At 42.6% G+C, this 19433-nt stretch overlaps 1 non-coding gene and 1 pseudogene across 1 annotated transcript; both read left to right on the top strand.

Annotated features, from left to right (window-relative positions):
• Positions 1-16161: 16161 nt before the first annotated feature.
• LOC125549631 (small nucleolar RNA SNORD36) lies at positions 16162-16246 on the top strand (annotated as a pseudogene).
• Positions 16247-16345: 99 nt separating this feature from the next.
• LOC125549633 (small nucleolar RNA SNORD36) lies at positions 16346-16429 on the top strand. The gene has a single exon (XR_007301409.2). It is a non-coding gene; the product is annotated as a small nucleolar RNA SNORD36 (small nucleolar RNA).
• The last annotated feature ends 3004 nt before the right edge of the window (positions 16430-19433 follow it).

The following is a 19433-nucleotide window of genomic DNA, read 5'->3' as shown; positions in this document are numbered from 1 at the left end:
TCGTCGAGTTCCCAATCTTCAGAGTTGCGTTTAATTCTTTCCAAAAGATCCCACCGGAATTCAATAGTCTTCTTCATAACTGAACCAACACAAGAAGTATCAAGCATGGTTTTATCATTACGAGAAAGCCGAGCATAAAAATTATGGATAATAATTTCTCTTGAGAGCTCATGGTTGGGGCATGAATATAACATTGACTTAAGCCTCCCCCAAGCTAGAGCGATACTTTCTCCATCACGAGGCCAAAAATTTTATATATAATTCTGATCACGATGAACTAGATGCATAGGATAATTTTTTTTGGTGGAACTCCAATTTCAAACGATTCCAATTCCATGATCCAATATCATCGCATAGACTATACCATGCCAATGCTTTTCCCTTCAAAGATAAAGGGAAAACCTTCATCTTAACTTCATCTCCAGGTAAACCTGCAAGCTTGAACAATCCACAAATTTCTTCAAGATACATCAAGTACATATCAGGATGTTTTGTTCCATCTCCTGCATAAGGATTAGCTAGCAGTTGTTCTATCATACCCAAAGGAATTTCATATTCAATATTTTCAGTAGGTGCATTAGGCTGAGGGGTAGCTAATTGTGGTTCCGGACGAGGTGAAGATACCCCGAACAAACCCCTCAAAGGATTGTTTTCCATAGTAACAAGTGACAATAAATTTCAGCACATTATATAAATGTTTCCTTACCGAATTCCACTTACCAAAGACGCTTCACTCCCCAGCAATGATGCCAGAAATAGCCTTGATGACCCACAAGTATAGGGGATCAATTGTAGCTCTTTTTGATAAGTAAGAGTGTCAAACCCAACGAGAAGCACAAGGAAATGTCAAGTACTTTTCAGTAAGGTAATGTCTGCAAGTGCTGAAATAGTAAGTGCGAGTAGTTTGATAGCAAGATAATTTGTAACGAGCAAGTAAAGATAATAGTAACAAGTATGCAGCAAGGTAGCCCAATCCTTTTGAGGCAAAGGACAGGCCAAAACGGTCTCTTATAATAAGCAAAGCGTTCTTGAGGGTACACAGGAATTTCATCTAGTCACTTTCATCATGTTGGTTTGATTTGTGTTTGCTACTTTGATAATTTGATATGTGGGTAAACCAGTGCTTAGGTGCTGTTCTTACTTGAACAAACCTCCTACTTATGATTGACCCTCCGACAAGCATCCGCAACTACGAGAAAAGTAGTAAAAATAAATTCTAACCATAGCATTAAACTCTAGGATCCAATCGGTCCCTTATGGAATAGTGCATAAACTGGCGTTTAAGTTTCCGTCGCTCTCGCAACCCACCATCTATTTTCTACTCCACTATGCATTCCCTTAGGCCCAAATATGGTGAAGTGTCATGTAGTCGGCATTCACATGACACCACTAAGGGAATCACAACATACATACTATCAAAATATCGAACACATATCAAATTCACATGATTACTTGCAACATGATTTCTCCCATGACCTCAAGAACAACAGTAACTACTCACAAATAATAATCATGCTCAAGATCAGAGGGGTATTAAATAGCATACTAGATCTGAACATATAATCTTCCACCAAATAAACCATATAGTAATCAACTACAAGATGTAATCAACACTACTAGTCACCCCCTAGTAACAATCTATAGTTCCGGTAACAAGATTGCATACAAGAAATGAACTAGGGTTTGAGAGGAGATGCTGCTGGTGAAGATGTTGATTGAGATTGCCCTCTCCAAGATGGGAGAGTTATTGGTGATGATGATGACGATTATTTCCCCCTCCGGGAGGGAAGTTCCCCCGGCAGAATCGCTCTGCAGGAGGGAAAAAGTGCTCCTGCCCAAGTTCCACCTCGAGGTGGTGGCGCTTCGTCCCGAAAGTCCTCTCCTTATTTTTTGTAGGTCAAAATGACTTATATACCAGAAGATGGGCACCGGAGGTGTGCCAAGGAGGCCACAACCCACCTGGTGGCCCCCCTCTGGTGTTTATTGGCTCCAGTATTTCTTAAATAATCCATAAGAAATCTCCGTAAAGTTTCAGCTCATTTGGAGTTGTGAAGAATAGGTGGCCTAACATAGCTTTTCCAGGTCCAGATTTCCAGTTGCTGGAATTCTCCCTCTTGGTGTGTTCCTTGCAAATTATGAGAGAAAAGGCATTAGAATTACTCCAAAAAGCATTATTATAGATAAGAACATTATAAATAATAGTAAGAAAACATGATGCAAAATGGACGTATCAGGTGTCTGTGTTGGTATGTGTGGGTGTGAGAAGATAATGAGACCTGGGGAGAGGGTGTGTCATCGCGTGAGGTCCGGTGGGTCGAGGTGAGGCCCTTGTTTTGGTTCCGTCTTGCGCCACATTCCTCGGCCCGTGACACATTTAGGGAGACCCATGGATGACTAGTCATACAAGACAAAGATAGTAGAATCGTGAAGGACTCTGTGTCCACTGACAAAGCCAGCTAGGATTTGTAACCCTAGGTCCTCGTACTAAGGTAACCCCTAATCTCTGATATTACTGTTCATCCAACCTAACTTTAAGGGGCATCCTACAGAATGCTCCGCTAGAATCATACTCGTTGATTAGGAAGAGAGGTGTGAGACAATACGTGAGAGATAGGCCTAAAGATAATGTGCGTACAGGAGACACGTAGGCAGGTCTATGTGTATAGAAAGGGTCGATGGGGATTGTGCGTGTGTATGCTTGTGAGAGGAAGAGTGATTGTGATAAAGGTTAGTGAAAACAGTCGTAAATGGTTACGATAGGGAGGGAGGGTTATATCGAGAGCATGTCTACGAGAAAGACACCTCGGGAGAGAGTGTGTGAGCATGTGTGAGAGACCACCGATGGAGAGTGAAACTACACGCAAACGACTGATGTACACATTGATTAAAGATATAAATTGTATCCAAATATTAGGATGGGATCATGATATTTGCAATTCGCGTAAGAAACGATCATTGATCCATCAGACATCTAGATTCTATTGAATTTGAGCATTTCTATGTTATTATTTGATATAATTGATCCACGTAGTTAGTATTTTGAACTCCAGACAATGCATCGCTTTAGCAATCGAATATAAACATGAGTGTAGTTCATGTTTTTTTTGCAAGGTGAGTATAGTTCATGTTGTCTGTGTAAAGCACATTATACATACGAAAGTTACACAATGAACACTATAAATAGCTAGCTACGAACTAGCATACATTTGAATTCAACATAAGGTGGTTTAAAAAAATTCAAATTCAATATGAAGTCCATTCAATTATTTGAAATCGATATCATGGAATTTGTAAATCGTACCTAAATAATGGGGGCACCAATCTTTGCTTTGATTTTGTACATAATAGCATATATAGTCGTGTACAAAATAGATTCAAATTTAGCTCCTCCATTCCAAAATAATCTTAGTGATGGGATTTTCAAGTGTCAAAATTTCAAAAAGAAGCGGATAATTTAATGAGGTTTCCAAACATACAAGGTCAAATTTAACGTTGTCTATTTAGGTCAATCTCAAAGTTCAAGAGTACTCTAAACGCGAATGCTTGTGTTTCAAAATTTCGAACGAAGCGCCAAAAGAGCCTCTACTTGCCCGAAACCTTGTGAGACCTATGTTTTGTAGTAGAAGAAAATTACTTTTCTAACTCCGACCCGTGAAATCTACTGGCCCGACGTCCAAAGGTCTAAACCGGGGTAGGTTTGTAGCTTCATCTAGACGCCATGCAACTGCCTCCGAAAAACATTCATACACAATGGCCGCCTAAGCACAAATGCGCTCGGCTGAAATAGCTCCCGCCCACTATTAGGGACACCTGGGATTACCATCCTACCCCTGACTCGCAGTAGGTCCGAAATTTAAGAGGGGGAAAGTTTGTACTTGCCCCAAATTTCAAACAAGCGCGTCCCATCTGTTCAAAAAAGCCAAAAACAAGCGCGTCCCAGACCGAAACATGGTTCTCCCTAAGAAACCCCCGCCACGCCCCTCGTCCGATTCCCCATTCCTATTCTGTGGGCGCCAAAACTACCTGTCCACCAGCCACATAACCCCGGCGTCCTCCGTCCGCCACCCCATCCCACCCATCAACCGGCGCCCTCCTCCATCATGCTCGATACCCCAACTTTGTCGTCCACCGCAACCTCAACCGCAACGCCCTCCACGGCTAGTAGTTGAAGCCGAGGCCGAGCCGTCCGTACCCAAGCCAGTCAAACCATGCCATCTTGCGCCTCACCGCTGCCGCTCCAACTTCGCCACCGTCCACCACACCGGAGTTGTTCCTGCTACACCGTCCTTCACCGCCTCAGATCTTCTTCCCCTCCGCCGATAAATAGCCACGACAACACAGTCAACAATTTGGCCATGGGTTCGTCCAAGGCTGCACCCTCCTCCAAAACATCGATTCCCCTGGAAAAAAGAAGAAGATCGCCGGGACATATGGAGGACACCAGACTGGCAACCGGAAATGGTATTACTCTTCCCTTATTCGTGCAAATCTTACGTGTCTGCTTGCACGGTATTCATCCCACAGAAGACACTAGTTGACCTCTTCTTCTTGATACTAGAGGTTCCTAGTAACTTGCGATGCACAAGGTTTCTCCTCATATACTATTTCACCTTTGCTAGAGGTCCGTCGCCTCCCTAGATTTCAATTCCTGGTCAGTTGATTCCCAATTAACAGAAGCATTCCCCAATGTAACAGGCGCTAGTCCGCCTATTACATCGGGGAAGCAGTGCCTCGGTGTTTATATTAGGGGCGCGTGGGGCCTAGAGCTGCTGGCGCCCGATATGGAGGTCGGCCGGGATTGAAGGGATGGCCTGGGGGCGATGCCAAGCACGGCAGTGGTGTGAGGTCGAGGGGAGGGCGGGGCGGTGGAGGCTTGGGTCTAGGCTGGTGGTCGCTGGCGGTTCGAGAAAGATCGTCAACAGTGACTGGCGGGAGGTAGACAAAGGCCATCTGCCCGTTCCTTATAGATCGGATGCTTCATAAAAAATCGACTGACCTATTTATTTTCAGTCGACTATTATCTTGATGGGACCACATGTGGTGGTGTGCTGGAGGAGTACCTGCATTTCCTGTGCTCATATATTACAAAATCATACGGAGTGGAATCTAATTTTGTTTGCCATGCAATGTTGTAGAGCTATCATATGTCTCCTGTCATTTATTTTTCAGCCACCTGCTATCTGCTACTTTTACAGTACACTAGTTCTACACACACTTCACCCATACTCTCACTATTGTGTTTTTATGCTAGGGTATTTCAGACTCTGCTGCCATGAGAGAAGCAGAAAAGAAAAGAGAGAAGTCGCTCCAGCGTCGTACGCGGATAGGCCAGACACTTTTCAACCTTATAAAGGGTGCAGTGTCAGCAGATGGAGATGGTAGACGTAGCTCGGGAGTTGATGACCTCGCTCGCAATGAACCACCATCTCAGGTGCTTGCTTTAACTTCACGGTGTCATATGTGGTTGCATGTTGCATATGGTGTCTAGCTTGTATTCGAAAGGACGAAGTCGGTCTTTAAGATAAGGAAAGATATATTTTTTTACATGAACCACCATCCCGTGAGCACCAGAAGACAAATAGCTTGTCAGGGAACTGGCCGAGCCAGTGACAAGCCCAGCACAGACATGCATCACCTGGAAGCCAACTAAAAATCCACGATGGTGGTGAAGCAGCCCGCCTCCCACCAGGCTCTCGGGTCCTAGATGATCATGCTCACCACTCCAGCCGGATGTCTAGCTTGTATTCCTTCCAATTTGGTTAAATTGCATCTGCTTAGCTTACACATTATACCTTTGAATATGACATGCCTTCCTATTTTTGGTACATACTAGTACATCTGTCTATTAACCATGTTCTTACATCAAACTAATGTTCTTGTGTATCCCTCATCAATCACTTATAATGAGGAAATCAGGCCAGTGGACTACTGTGAATAAAGATCCTCATTTAAAGAATGAAGCGTTAGCCTCCCGACATGATTCTCAAGAAACAGCAAGGCTAGATGAAGATAATGAATGTAGCTCTGTAGTTGATTACCGCATTTCCCCTACACTAGCATCAGAGGTGCTTGCTCTAACTTGGCAGTGTGATATGTGGTTGCATGTTGCATATGGTGTCTAGATTTTAATTCTTCCAATCTGGTTAAATTGCATGTGCTACTCTGCTTAGTTTATACAGTACATTATACCTGTTAATGTGACACGCCTTCCTATTTTTAGTACATAGTACATCTGTCTATTAAGCATGTCCTTACATAGAACTATTGTTTTTTGTATCCCGCATCAATCAATATGTCGAGACACCTTTAGTATATGCAGTGTGATATTAGTTGCATCTTTCATATGATTTATAGCATGCGCTGCTTCTAATTTGTTGAAATGCCATTTATGATGGGACGCTTTTAACTTGGCAGAGTCATATTGGTTGCAACTTTCATGTGGTGTCTAGCTTGCATTGCTTCTTATTTGTTGGAATGGTTTCTTCTTAGTTTACACAAACAATTGTGAATATTCCATGACATCCTGTTTTTCGTACATATTCCATCCTGGTATCATGTGTTTTCCTTACCTCAAAGTAGTGATTGTTAGTATCATGCACAAATGAGTTCTGAAGAGTGAATTTTATTGCTTTTTCTTGTCGTTTTTACTTGACAATTCAAAATCAATAAAGCGGAAGGAAGTTAGCAAGTCAGCGGATAAAAGTGCTCCTTCCAAATGGAGGGCCTCTACAGATTCTACTCCTCCACCCCCCAAGATGATTTGCAAGACAACACATGCATAGACACTCAACGTAGCTGTGTTGATGATGAGCACGTCTCCCCTAGTGCACCATCACAGGTGCTCCCTCTAACTTGGCACTGTTATATGTGGTTGCATGTTATGTATGATGTCTAGCTTGTATTGCTTCTAATTTTGTTGAATTCCATCTGCTTACTTTACACATTATAGTTGTGAATAAGACACATGTTCCTATTTCTAAAACATACAATATCTATCTATCACACCATGTTCTTACATCAAAGTACTACTGTTGTGTAACCTACAACAATCACTTATCATAAGAGACGTTTGACTTGGGAGTGTGATATAGGTTACATCTCATATTCTTATCTAGCTTGTACTACTTCTAATTTGTTGAAATGCCTTCTCCTTAGTTTACACATCAGAAGCTGTGAATAGGCGATGCTATGAATATGCAATGGCACTAATGACGAGAGACCCTTAACTTGGTAGTGTGATGTTGTTTGCATCTTGCATATGATTTATTTCTTGTACTGCTTCACATTTGTTTAAACACCATTTATGATGAGACACTGTTAACTTGGCAAAGCGATATTTGTAGCATCTTTCATATGGTGTCTACCTTCCATTGCATTGCTTCTAATTTAGTGAAATCTCTTCTGCTTAGTTTACACATCATAGTTCTGGTTATCTCATGACGTCCTGTTTTTTGTGCATATTACATCCTCCTATCATGTGGTTGTCTAACATCAAAGTTCAGTTCGTCTATATCATGCATCACTTTGTTCTGAAGAACTAAATTGCTATTCATTTTTCTTGTTAGCTTGACTTAACATGGCACAAAGAAAGAGGAAGCAACACAAAATGACAGGGAAAGGGAAGCGGAAGAATCCTGCAGATTCTGCTGGCACTGATGGTGCAATAGAAGGTCAAAGTCAGACGGAAAATTGTACAAACAGGGTATCCCATGCTACACAAGCTTCATAATAAGCCAAACAGAAACAAATAGCTGCCACCAAACAAGCAGAGACAACCCTAGTTGTTGCAACACCTTCCAAAGTACCACCAGCTACACGAGTTACTCGTTGGTCAACTCAGCTAGCAGCACGTTCCCAAGCTCCCTTGCCACCTGACACTACTTCCAAAGCAGTCTTGACACAAGATGAGTTGGCAAGATCAGATGAACTTTGTGAGCTTCAACAGCAAGAAGGTAGTTGCTAGAGTCAAGTTACAGTTGCATGCTTCTTTATATGTAGTCTCACAGTTTAATGTACACTAACACTTCCTATGTTTGTTGTTGGACTAGCACCTAGGCGCAAGAGGAAACAAACATCAGGGATAATGCTCGATAGGTTAACTAAATCTAGAGGAGGACGAATGGAGATATGTTTTGAGGCAGGTTTAAAAAGGCCACGTGATGCTACAGAGTCAGCCAAGTTAGTATCAGAGGCAGCGGTTGCCATTAGGTGTCATGTACGTATCCTCCCAACATGGATTCAATACAGAAATGACAAAGACGAAACCTAGTTCAACACCTTCCTCGACCATTTATCTGTAAAGGCCTCGTTAAACATGGGTTTGATCCAAAGTATCAGGTACATTATATATATGTGATCACATCACATGTTGAAGGCCTATTTGCGCATGTGCCACACAAATCTATCTTCTTGTAGGTGAACTGTTCAAAGAACAAGGCCAACCATACGAAAGTGAAATTCCAATAGACGACAGGATCTCGTAGCTATATTGCACATTGCGAGGCTCTTGTAATTAGCTGTTGTTTGACTCTTTTTGTTGTACCATATTATCAGATATATATATTGACTTGTTCCAAATGCAAAGGAAAGCCCGCAAGGACCAAAAAGTACCTGAACCAAATGTTGTGGAAATATTCAAGGACTGTCACACTAGCAAGACGAAAGGCATGACTACACCAGTCAAAGCCGCTGTTGTAAGTCCTTAATCCTCATACCTTTTAACTACTACTTACTCTGACTTGTGCCTTGAACTGCATGGTTTGCAGCCAATGTCCATTACTCTTCTCAATTTTATACACAATTTTCTTAGCGTATCATTGCACCTTACAAGGTTTAAAAGAGAGGAGTGATGTTCCTTTGATCTTGACCTGTAATCTAGTTCGGTGCTGGACATGTCCACACAACGTTACAATTTCCTGTTTGTCTGTTCTCAGTTGTTTTGTGATATTAATGATGTCATACTATGCTTACCGTATTATAAAATTTATCTCTTTATCCTTAGCTGTTAATATAATGTGAAGAAATAGACAATACATTAGCCGTGGTACATGATCATATGTTTGGAACCTAGTTTTATAATGTACTTTGTAGTAAAATACAACTAATATTTTACATGGGTTCACCAGAATAAGTTCTGTATATAGACCAAAGCTATTTTGTTTGGTTTTGCTGCCTCCTTAATATCTTTTGTTCTGGTACTACTAATGTAAAAACTCAACTTTTCAGCAAGCTATGGAAAAAATGGTGGAACCTCCACCTTTTGAAGGTGGCGAGGCAACTATAACCGCAACGTCAGCTCTTGCTGCAGTGGGTCAATACCTGTCCACTAACAGTGCCAAAAGCACGTTCCTGCGTAATACTGGGTTGGTTGTTAAGGCAATCTCGTCCAAACAGCCTGATGATAAAGATATGCAAGCTCAAAACAATGTTATATCTGTGCTCCAGACACAAGTCCATTCCCTAACAGAGACCCTTTGTGAAACAAGGACATACATTGTTCGATGTCGTCAAGATATGCATGGTTTTGAAACCAGACTATGAGACATTTGCTATGTTGTTTAGGAGCCTAGGATAAATGAAGGCGAAGGCTATGGTGCTCCATCGGACAATACAACATGAAAACATAACAGTCAGGTCAAATTAACTGAGCTTCTGAACTTGCGGTGGTGCATTTATCTGCCAGACTGTTCACTTTTATGCCAACCTTCCTTTTGTTTTATAGTTGTAATTTGTTGTGTAGCGACACAAAATTTGTTCTTAACGTGCAGCCACTGGTTGAAGAAAACGGCAAGCCATTTTTGTATAGTGTAGGGTGTTCCCTATATTTGCACTGGTGGCAATCTTTGATGCCCAGTGGATGTAATTTGTGCAATCGCCTTAATAGCCTAGCATTAGTTTCGGGCTTATTTATTTCCTAGTATTCTTTTTCCCTGGTTTGCTAGTGGCCGCAACAACCACGGGCCTTATACGGACCGTGGTAACCTTGACCCTGCTACGGGCCATAGGATCCATGGGCCTCCTATGGGCCATAGATAAATGGGCCTCCAACAAGGTCGTAGAATCGGTGGGCCTCGGGCCATCGGATAAATGGGTCTACATGGGCCGTAAATGGGTGTAATTGATATTGGCCTAGCACAGTAATGGGTCATTAACAGGCCAGAGGACAGCAAAGTCTTAATTCCCTCACAGGCATAATGGGTCGTTAATGGACAAGAATATAGGACAGGCTGGAAATGGCGCAACGGGTTAACATGCCAGAAATGAGCCGACTCTTGCCACGGGCCAAATTTGGACCATTAGGGGAACAAGCCAGTAATGGGCCGGAAGTACTCGAGGGCCGGGAAGGAGCCCAAGAACGTATGGGCCATCAGTAGGCCGAAAGCTAACACAGGCTGGAAACGGCCCATGTGAATCATGGGTCGTTAATGGGTACATAGAAATTTACTGTTCATTATGGGCTAGAGTCACTGTGGGCCTCTAAAGGGCCTAAAGATATGAAGGCCTCATATGGGCCGAAAGACGTCGTGGGCCATACACTACAAGAAATATGTCAACTTGTGACCTTCTGTTAGTGACCCTGGAAGAATTGGTCATAGATCTATGACCATTTCAGACCAATTGGTCAAAAGTTGTTCGGGGGGCTCCAAAACCTAAACTATAACGACCATTTTGGTCAGAAAGGTCATAATTTCCTTACATGAAATGGTCATAAAGCAGATAGCACTGGTCTGCTGCCTTATTTCCAGCTGATCATGACCAATATAGATGGTCATAACCTTGTAAATTGTGGTGGGTTGCTATGACTAGGCGCCACCTCATCAGTTTTGCCTATGTGTCATGTCCATGTGGCAGTTTTTGCCCTAGGTTGTGAAGCAACCTATATTTCTGTCATTCCCAAAATTCCCAAAAAAATCTCATAAATTCTTTGGGTCATATCTTCATCAAATATGTAAAAATCCTTCCTTGCCTAGTTCAAAACTAATTCAACAATATTCATTTTCCTATTCTGTTCACGACATCACTTTATGAAGGAAGTGCTATTTATATATTCTCGATTGCCCTCGGAATTTTTGGGCACTCTTTCCTATCCAAATCATTACCGCATGACAAAATTCAGCTCCACTTGCCTAGCAAATCTTCCTCGGCAAATTTCCAAAGTTTTTGTCCACCTAGAAGCATTGTGAAGGAAGTACCTTTTTTATATATCCAAATGACATGAAATTTGTACAGTTTCTTCATATGCCCAAATTATCACCCTCCTCCAAATTGCAGCTCAGGCAAATTATCTATGTGAGCCCAGGTTCAATTTATATTTTAAGGCCAAATTGGCACGTTGCAAAGCAAGTGTTATCTAGACCCCTCCTATTAACCTCAAACTCTTTGGTCACTCTTCCATATCCAAATCATTGCCACATGATAATATTCAGCTCCATTTTCCTAGTCAATCTTTCTCAGGAAATTTTCAAAGTTTCTACCTCGAGAGAAGCTTTGTGAAGTAAGTACTAGCTAGTCTTACCCAAATGATCTGAAAATCTACCAAGGCATAACCATACCTAGGTAACTTACCTACACCAAATTTGAGCTCATTTCATTCATCCAATTTCTCTCACTAGTTTTCCCAAGTTTCTGTCCATAGAAGAGCATTGTGAAGGAAGTACCACTTTGGCATGTCCAAATGGTATCAATTTTCTATGGTGCTTTCCAATGCCCAAATAACCATCCTCCACCAAATTTCAGCTCAATCCATTCATTATTTTGAGCCCAGCTTCAACATTCATATTTCTGTCCAGTGTGGTACTTTGCAAAGCAAGTACCACCTAGGATCCTCCTTTTGATCTGAAAATTTGCGAAGACATTCTTCTTAATAGATGATCATCCTCAGCAAAAACTCACGCCCATTGGCCATGTGCATTTCCCATACCGCTAATCAAACACTTGGCTGCTAATTCATGTTTAAGCATCGATCGGTCTCCTCGTGAGAACCTTATGTTGTAATTTTCTTCCTAGATCCTACCTGGGGAGTGCCCAACCCACTAGACATGCCTAGGCTGCCCAGAACACATGGCAACGCCACGGTCACGCGGTGACCATGCGTCGGGCATGCGAGTTTACGCGCTCTAGAGTTGGGGGCCTTGGCCACCACCCAAACCTCGATGTATCGCCATCAAACCATGTATTTATGATTAAATAGGTACTTATGTAACTATAAATGATTTTTGGAAAAAATAAATAGTAAACTATGAGGCAGTTGCGGTTCAAATTTGACCCGCTTCCTACTGAATCGGCGGGAATTTGTCTTTTTCACCAGAGGTGGATCAAAACTTTTGACGCCCAACAATTTTGTCAATTGTGCATTAAATATGGCCTAGTATTTTATAAAAATGATTTGGTCCAATTTTGCAACAATTATTTGGGAGGTCCTTCACAAAAAAACCTCCTTTTTGGCACTCGAAAAATGGAAAATGGTTATTTCGTCCAAAGAAAATGAAAACTTCCTTAAGCAACATTGTTTGCCATTCCAATATGCACCCTTGTGCACAATATGAGATCATTTGAACAAACTATGCCATGGATGTGGCCATAAGATTGATCATTTGGCTTGAAAGCCATTGATCTCCACACGTGATAGCTCGTTTCTGAGAACACTTTTTTAAAATAATTGTCGTATTACAAGTTTGTTATTTTTCCTAAGAACTTGGCCACATATAATGACACAATGCGAAGGTTTCCCAATTTTTTTATTTTTTTTTATTTTTTTATGCCCATTTCAAAATGCGGTCAAAACGGCGGGAATGACCGTTCCTAGCTAGTGCTTGAATCTTGGAACTTTTTTGGTGTTTCTCTGATTAAATAGATACTTTTGTACCTAGAAATGATTTTTGGAAAAAATAAATAACAAACAATGAGGACGCTGCAGTTCTAATTTGACCCACTTCCAACTGAATCGGCGGGAATTTGTCTTTTTCACCAGAGGTGGATCAAAACTTTTGACACCCAACCATTTTGTCAATTGTGCATTAAATATGTCCTAGTATTTTATAAAATTGATTAGGTCCAATTTTGCAACAAATATATGGTAGATCCTTCACAAAAAAACTCATTTCAAGCACTCGGAAAATGGAAAATTGAATTTTCCGTGCAAAGAAAATGAAACCTCCCTTAGGCAACATTGTTTGGAATTCCAAGATGCACCCTTGTGCACAATATGAGATCATTTGAACAAACTATACCATGAATGTGGCCATAAGATTGATCATTTGGCTTGAAAGCTATGAATCTTCATGCATGATAGCTCGTTTATGAGAACACTTTTTAAAAATAATTGCAGTATTACAAGTTTATTATTTTTTCTGGAAACTTGGTCACATATAATGACACAATGCGAAGGTTTCTCAATTTTTTTGAATTGTTTATGCCCGTTTAAAATGCGGTCAAAACGGCGGGCTTGACCGTTCCTAACTAGTGGTTGAATCTTGGAAAAAACTTTTGATGTTTCTCTGATTAAATAGATACTAATGTACCTAGAAATGATTTTTGGAAAAAATAAATAGCAAACTATGAGGCAGCTACAGTTCAAATTTGACCCGCTTCCAACCATTTTGTCAATTGTGCATTAAATATGGCCTAGTATTTTATAAAATTGATTTGGTACAATTTTGCAACAATTATGCTGTAGTTCCTTCACAAAAAAACCTCATTTCGGGCACTTGAAAAATGGAAAATGAATTTTTCGTGCAAATAAAATGAAAACTCCCTTAGGAAACATTGTTAGGTCTTCTGTGTAAACTTGTGCAAAATATGACATCATTTGAACAAATATTTGATAGGTCTTTCACAAAAAAACTCATTTTAAGCATTGAAAAATGAAATGAAAAATTTGTATGTAATCAATTATGACCAATTTATATGGTCAAAAAATCTTCAAATTGTTTGGTGCGCTCTGATTGGTCCATAGGAATATCACGCGGATCATGTATCAACCACCGTCGAATGCTTGTGGATCCAACGGCAGCCCTCACCCCCTCACCCAACCGCAGCCCAACCACCCAAACCCTAACCCGCACCCGCACTCCTCCTCGCTCAGCTCCTCGCTGCCAGCTCCTCCCTCTCCGCCCCAACCTAAAATCCATCCCCTATCCCGCTGCCGGCCTCCCCCAGATCCCACGGTCGACGACCCATCCTCCCCTTCCTTCCGCCGCCACCTCTCCCCTCACCTCAGCCACCACCTCCGCTCCTCTCCCCTCTCCTCCCAGGCTGCAGATCCACTAAAGCTCCTCCTCTCCCCACCCCGCACCATGGCCGGCCTCCACCCCTGCGTTGACGATGAGGAGCCCGAGTCACCATGCCTCCCCGCCCTCAAGTGGCTCCATCCACATCACCCCATCCACATCCGGCTAGCTCGATCCGCATCACCCCATCTCCATTCGGCTACCTCGATCTACGTCGCCCCATCCGCATCCGGCTACCTTGATCCTTCGTCGCGGACCGCTCCTCCGCCGACCCGCGCCAAGTTCCTCGGGAGTTCGCTCACTGCATTGCGTTTCTCAGAGAGAGGGAAGGGAGGAAGAGTAGGCTAATGGCAGCGGCGTTGGTGGCGGGAGCGCTCTGGCGGGGAAGATCCGGAGCAGGCGGTGCGACCGAGAGGACACTGCGTAGGCTCGTGAGTCCCCTTACCCCTTCCCCTCCTGCTTCTCCCCTCCCGACGTGTGCGTTCGATCCGATCCGATTCCGAGGTAGAGCCTCGTCCCCGTCCGAGAGCCAACGACCAGGGCGATGACGGACGCACATGTGGTGGTGGTAGCCAGCCGGACCAGCCCGGTGACCGTGGCGAGGGGACGGGAGGGCAGGGGGCGAACCAACTCTGTCTCTCTGTCTGTCCTAGTGTACTCGCTCCCTTCTCTTGTACAGCTTCAGTTTCAGCTCCATGCCTGCGTGCTATCCATCTACTCCACTCCAGAGTAGCGTGAGAATGCTAAGTTAAATAAGAAGAATTTGCATCTCGATCTTTTAAAGATTTTCACACGCGAATGGAATCGGCAGAGTTTAGTGGCGGTGGAATTTATTCCACGCCTTTCCTTGGATTGGATTCAGACTATTATTGCCTCACCTCACCTATGCTAGGTTCAGGGTCCTATGAATTCATTTCGTCTGTATCCACCCTGTACATACCTGCTATGTTTTGTTTCTGGTTAGTTAGGCTGATTCGTCCGCTTGTATCCATTTTCCTGAACTAATTTCGTGTATTAGTTCGTTTTAGGTTAATTTTATACTATCTAGGACCATGTGTTTTTTGGTTAATTTTACTGTGTTGGATTTGGAAGCGCAGGCGACCTCCGTGGACGACATCGACGATGAAGAGGAGGACAAGGAGGACGACCAGGACATACGCGACCCCACCACCGAGCCCAACGGGCTAGACGAGGACATAGTCGAGTCCGACCTCGAGCTCGACAAGGAGGGCATCGTCCAGTCCGACCATGACGGCGTGCCACAGAAGGTCCTGTGCTCTGCTCTGCCTGCCTCGTTTACTGCCTCGCCACCGCAATAGATGTTCTTTTTTATTTTGTAATATACCATCAATGATTTGCTGTAGCTTAATTTCTGCGAACTAGTATTATTCGTTCGCATAGTTGGCCAGCTCTAGACTAGTTAGTGCTCTTATTCTTGGCCCCATGGTTACAGTGCTACCTTATAGCCCAGGATTCTGCTGCTTTCTTCTATAATTTGTCACCCTTCATTGCCATATGCTCTCTCTGCTCTTAGCACATCGCTTGATTGGAGTGAACTGAATTGTGACAACTTTGCTTGGCAGATGGAAGACTCTTTCATTGAGGTGACCGAGGATCTGGCTGGATTTCTGCGTCTTTGATCTGATGCGTTTGTGCGTGCGTGTGTTGAACAGTGACCACTGATCTGGTGAAGGGTGCCAAGGAGAAGCGGCTGTCAAGGGCCCCGTCAGGATGCTGCTCAACATCACCACCAGGAAGTTCCCCATTGGAGAAGGTAGCCACCTCCCTCTCTTTGCCCTTCCGCCCGATCCCATTTGCTTAGTAGCTCTGCATGGTATCTGGTCCTTACATGCTCACAGTAGCTCTGGTTCACTATGTTTTTGTCGATAGCTGACTGTTTAGGGAATTTCCGTGACGATGATGATGTTGTGCTGGGCAGAGGATGTGAAACATTTAGACCGCTGTGGCCTTTCCGGTCTTTGATGATCTAAAATTGAGCTTTTTAAAACTGATGCCTAGCATGCTATCAACGTTTTTTTGTTCCTCATCTAGAGATGCAGCTCTCTGTGTTGGTTTGATATAATGTAGAGGAGTTGCATGTGAATCGTTTGTCAGCTGAGCATATGATGTTACAAGGAGATGCTACTGAGATTTACGTCATTGAAGTATCTTAAACCGAGCTTTTTTAAAACTAATGCTTGGTTGATCTAGTTCTAGTATATTAGTTGGCTGTGAGAGTCTACTGTTATTAGTGCTGTGTTGTCATTTCTTTTTACGTCATTGAAGAATAAAAAAGATAAGCATTTCTCCAGCCAATGTCTGAAGTAGCTGCTGATGTGTAGTCATCGGTTGGACCTATGCATTTCATCAGAAGTCAGATATAGCTTGGACTATACTTCTGAATAGAATTGAAAATTTTCTCTTTTGTTTATTTGTCTTCAATTCTTTGGATCAAACGACTCTCTTGAACACATGTTCGTTAGTGTGGTGATGGTTAAACAACTACAGCAGATCGACGTTTTTTTGCATTTTTTCATTTCTCAACCTTGGATAGTTTGCCAAAAATAAAACCTTAGATTCGTTACCATTCCTTTGATAATAATTTGTTGAGGTCGCTAAGTATTTTTAGCAGTAATAAACATGGCTCTTTCATGTTGCAACCCAACAGGAGCACCCCTATTTGTCTGCGTAATACACATATCTGCTCTGGTGCTCTTAGTTTTAACTAGCCAACGCAAGGATGATGCCAACCATCGATGTTAGATTTATTATCCATGTTGAAGTGTAGAGCAACAGCAGGTTAACGCGTTTTATTTTCCCTATGCAATTCTGTTGTTTTATATGCCCTTTCTAGTATTGTACAAACTGATGCAAGTTGATGCATTCCAGGCATAAACAAATTATTCTGTAAGATCTCTAAACTGATGCAAACTTAGCAGTAGCAGTAGAATACTTCAGGAAGTTCTATTCATTATACTAATGCCTCAGCAACAGTATACTAGTGTTGCTACGGTTATCCATACTTCATTATTTTGTTATCCATACTCCTAGCTGCTTGTGTATCTGTTTATTATTCTGTTCATTATTCTTTTCCTACTTGTTTATGCTAGAAGATATTGCTTTCATTGGCAGCCATGATAACATAATTTCCTCTCTTCTAGGAGCTCTAGGCTGAAGAAGTTCGAAGAAGGGAACACTTCATCTTTGTAGCTAGTTTTATCTTCCTGGGTGTTTTATGTTCCTGGGTGTTTACTTCATAGATGTTCCTGGGTGTTCCTGGGTGTTTACTTCAGAGATGTTTCTGGATGTTCCTGGGTGTTTGCACTTCCTGGGTGTTCTAAATTCCTGGATGATGTGAACTAGCACATGATTGTAATATATATAATATACTCATATTGGTCGCCATTTATGAAAATTTGTGTGATTGAAATATTGGAAATGTTGATTATTTATTGTTTTTTGAGGATCAGATCATTAATTGCTGATACATCAAAATGAAACAGATACTATTTGGGCCCTAAAAGGCACAAATCAGACAATTCAGGAAAATGAACAAAATCGCTTAAAAATCAATTGTGAAAAGCTGAAGGCCAAGAAAATAAAAAGGCCTAGGCCCAAAAATGAGAAGGCTTAATTGTTGGGCTTGACCCATCTACCTAGCCAAAATTAATATGAGAAAAAACACAAATAGGCCGAATTGTTGGGCTAGGCCCATGTAGAAAATCGAATTGGACCGGGCTGAATCTTGTGCCATGTCAGATTGCCACGCTGGATGCCTACGTGGCCTGGGGAGGTTGCTAGTGACCAAAACGCCACAGTAGACGTATTTTGGTCATAAACGTCTACGACCATTCCAGAAGAAAGGTCGCTATAGTCAGTTTATGACGACCAGCTTTTGACCTTATGTTTTTTGTCACAAAAAGGTCACAAATGGAAATTTGTGACCATTCAGTGACCAATAGTGGTGGTCACAAGTTGACATATTTCTTGTAGTGATACATGGGCCGAAAGTGAAACAGGCTGCTGTTATATCCGACGACCCACATGACATTGTTGGGCCGATTTCGCATAGGCCCTAGCGGGCCATGAGTTACCGGGCCATAAAATGGGCTATTTGCGAAGAGACCATTAACAGGATTTTCATGGGCCAGCCCGATAACTTTTGACCAAGTCAAACGGGCCGACCTTTGTAAGCTAAATGGGCCAGTGTTGGGCCGTCGCACGTGTCGACATATCATAGGCGCCTATCTGACCCACTAACGAGCTGACACGTGTTTCCTCTGGCCAATCAGAATTTTACACGTGGAAATTTCCCATTGGTCCAGGCTGTTAACGAGTTATGGATCCAAAACCATACCCGATAGCTTAACGGCGACCCGTTACGATGGATGCCACGTGTCGGTCACCCTTGATGAAAGCACTTTTGTGATGCGCGATTTATCATCATGGAAGTGGACACTTCCGTGATGATAATTTTGGAATGTCATGGAACACTTGTACGACAGCACAGGTATGACTATCTTTATTTTGTCATAAAATTGTCATGGATGTACATGCATCACAGAAAATGTGACTTACTGTGACAAACACATATCATCACGAAAGTGTATTTTTTGTAGAGTTTGTTTATAATGCTGGGCTTTAGTTAGAGCAATGATTAGGTCAACTGGCTCTGTTTAATTACTAAAATTTGCTCGATTCAGTTAGTGTGGTATGTCTGTTGTACACTCTTTTGTGTGCCCAAATTAGCAAGCGATGTTAAATTATGCAATGACGTACCCGGGGAAATTTCCACCAAAATTTGAATTATCAAACTCAATCCATGCGCGTAAAGCAGAAGAATCGTTTGCGATGCACACAATCGTTCAAAGTGATTGGTCCGGCGACACCACGCGCAAAGTTTCCCTCCACATTTCCAAAATTTTAGCCTACCGCCAAAATATCTACCCCCGCCCCTCCCCCCTTCCCCACCCCCTTTTCTCCCCGACCACAAGTCACATTTTCCCCGTTTCCTCCTTCCTTCCTTCCTTCCTAAGCTATAGCCACTTCCCCGCTCTCGCCATCTCATATCCTACCGCTGGGGTCGCCATGGTCTTCTTCAAAGACCTCTCCAGTGGTTCCTCCGCCGGCGACGACTCCTTAACCACCTGGGTATGCCTGTCTTCTCTCTCTCAGGCTATGACTTGGAATGAAGGATTTTTACTC

Source organism: Triticum urartu, chromosome 3A (assembly GCF_056163025.1).
Source record: "Triticum urartu cultivar PI428250 chromosome 3A, HENAU_Tu73, whole genome shotgun sequence".
NCBI lineage: Eukaryota > Viridiplantae > Streptophyta > Magnoliopsida > Poales > Poaceae > Triticum > Triticum urartu.
The sequence above is the reverse complement of the archived record's forward strand: the minus strand, read 5'-3'. Positions and strand labels throughout refer to the sequence as shown.